Source organism: Squalius cephalus (assembly GCF_949319135.1).
Source record: "Squalius cephalus genome assembly, chromosome: 16".
NCBI classification, from domain to species: Eukaryota; Metazoa; Chordata; class Actinopteri; order Cypriniformes; family Leuciscidae; genus Squalius; species Squalius cephalus.
Genome location: NC_137137.1, coordinates 875,001 through 877,500, shown reverse-complemented (window position 1 = coordinate 877,500; position 2,500 = coordinate 875,001). Strand labels below are relative to the sequence as shown.

The 2,500-nt window shown below is 50.7% G+C and overlaps 1 protein-coding gene across 2 annotated transcripts in view; it reads left to right on the top strand.

The window, feature by feature from the left end:
* Window positions 1-2,500, top strand: part of mfsd14bb (major facilitator superfamily domain containing 14Bb) — a 15,958-nt gene that overhangs the window by 4,358 nt on the left and 9,100 nt on the right. The window lies entirely within an intron of this gene.

Sequence of the window (2,500 nt, the reverse complement as noted above, 5' to 3'; positions counted from 1 at the left end):
GTGTTCAGGCGTAATTGGAGTGTGTGTTCAGGCGTAACTGGAGTGTGTGTTCAGTCGTAACTGGAGTGTGTGTTCAGGCGTAACTGGAGTGTGTGTGTTCAGGCGTAACTGGAGTGTGTGTTCAGGCGTAACTGGAGTGTGTGTTCAGGCGTAACTGGAGTGTGTGTTCAGGCGTAACTGGAGTGTGTGTTCAGGCGTAACTGGAGTGTGTGTTCAGGCGTAACTGGAGTGTGTGTTCAGGCGTAACTGGAGTGTGTGTTCAGGTGTAACTGGAGTGTGTGTTCAGGCGTAACTGGAGTGTGTGTTCAGGCGTAACTGGAGTGTGTGTTCAGGCGTAACTGGAGTGTGTTCAGGTGTAACTGGAGTGTGTGTTCAGTCGTAACTGGAGTGTGTGTTCAGGCGTAACTGGAGTGTGTGTTCAGTCGTAACTGGAGTGTGTGTTCAGGCGTAACTGGAGTGTGTGTTCAGTCGTAACTGGAGTGTGTGTTCAGGCGTAACTGGAGTGTGTGTTCAGGCGTAACTGGAGTGTGTGTTCAGGCGTAACTGGAGTGTGTGTTCAGGCGTAACTGGAGTGTGTGTTCAGGCGTAACTGGAGTGTGTGTTCAGGCGTAACTGGAGTGTGTGTTCAGGCGTAACTGGAGTGTGTGTTCAGGCGTAACTGGAGTGTGTGTTCAGGCGTAACTGGAGTGTGTGTTCAGTCGTAACTGGAGTGTGTGTTCAGTCGTAACTGGAGTGTGTGTTCAGTCGTAACTGGAGTGTGTGTTCAGTCGTAACTGGAGTGTGTGTTCAGTCGTAACTGGAGTGTGTTCAGGCGTAACTGGAGTGTGTTCAGGCGTAACTGGAGTGTGTTCAGGCGTAACTGGAGTGTGTGTTCAGTCGTAACTGGAGTGTGTGTTCAGTCGTAACTGGAGTGTGTGTTCAGTCGTAACTGGAGTGTGTGTTCAGGCGTAACTGGAGTGTGTGTTCAGGCGTAACTGGAGTGTGTGTTCAGGCGTAACTGGAGTGTGTGTTCAGGCGTAACTGGAGTGTGTGTTCAGTCGTAACTGGAGTGTGTGTTCAGGCGTAACTGGAGTGTGTGTTCAGGCGTAACTGGAGTGTGTGTTCAGTCGTAACTGGAGTGTGTGTTCAGGCGTAACTGGAGTGTGTGTTCAGGCGTAACTGGAGTGTGTGTTCAGGCGTAACTGGAGTGTGTGTTCAGGCGTAACTGGAGTGTGTGTTCAGGCGTAACTGGAGTGTGTTCAGGTGTAACTGGAGTGTGTTCAGTCGTAACTGGAGTGTGTGTTCAGTCGTAACTGGAGTGTGTGTTCAGTCGTAACTGGAGTGTGTGTTCAGGTGTAACTGGAGTGTGTTCAGGCGTAACTGGAGTGTGTGTTCAGTCGTAACTGGAGTGTGTGTTCAGGCGTAACTGGAGTGTGTGTTCAGGCGTAACTGGAGTGTGTGTTCAGTCGTAACTGGAGTGTGTGTTCAGGCGTAACTGGAGTGTGTGTTCAGGCGTAACTGGAGTGTGTGTTCAGGCGTAACTGGAGTGTGTGTTCAGGCGTAACTGGAGTGTGTTCAGGTGTAACTGGAGTGTGTTCAGTCGTAACTGGAGTGTGTTCAGGCGTAACTGGAGTGTGTTCAGGTGTAACTGGAGTGTGTTCAGGCGTAACTGGAGTGTGTGTTCAGTCGTAACTGGAGTGTGTGTTCAGTCGTAACTGGAGTGTGTTCAGGTGTAACTGGAGTGTGTTCAGGTGTAACTGGAGTGTGTTCAGTCGTAACTGGAGTGTGTGTTCAGGCGTAACTGGTGTGTGTGTTCAGTCGTAACTGGAGTGTGTGTTCAGGCGTAACTGGAGTGTGTGTTCAGTCGTAACTGGAGTGTGTTCAGGTGTAACTGGAGTGTGTGTTCAGTCGTAACTGGAGTGTGTGTTCAGGCGTAACTGGAGTGTGTGTTCAGGCGTAACTGGAGTGTGTGTTCAGGCGTAACTGGAGTGTGTGTTCAGGCGTAACTGGAGTGTGTGTTCAGGCGTAACTGGAGTGTGTGTTCAGGCGAGTGTGTGTTCAGGCGTAACTGGAGTGTGTTCAGGCGTAACTGGAGTGTGTGTTCAGTCGTAACTGGAGTGTGTGTTCAGGCGTAATTGGAGTGTGTGTTCAGGCGTAACTGGAGTGTGTGTTCAGGCGTAACTGGAGTGTGTGTTCAGGCGTAACTGGAGTGTGTGTTCAGGCGTAACTGGTGTGTGTTCAGGCGTAACTGGAGTGTGTGTTCAGGCGTAACTGGAGTGTGTGTTCAGGTGTAACTGGAGTGTGTGTTCAGGCGTAACTGGAGTGTGTGTTCAGGCGTAACTGGTGTGTGTTCAGGCGTAACTGGAGTGTGTGTTCAGGCGTAACTGGAGTGTGTGTTCAGGCGTAACTGGAGTGTGTTCAGGCGTAACTGGAGTGTGTGTTCAGGCGTAACTGGAGTGTGTGTTCAGGCGTAACTGGAGTGTGTTCAGGCGTAACTGGAGTGTGTTCAGGCGTAACTGGA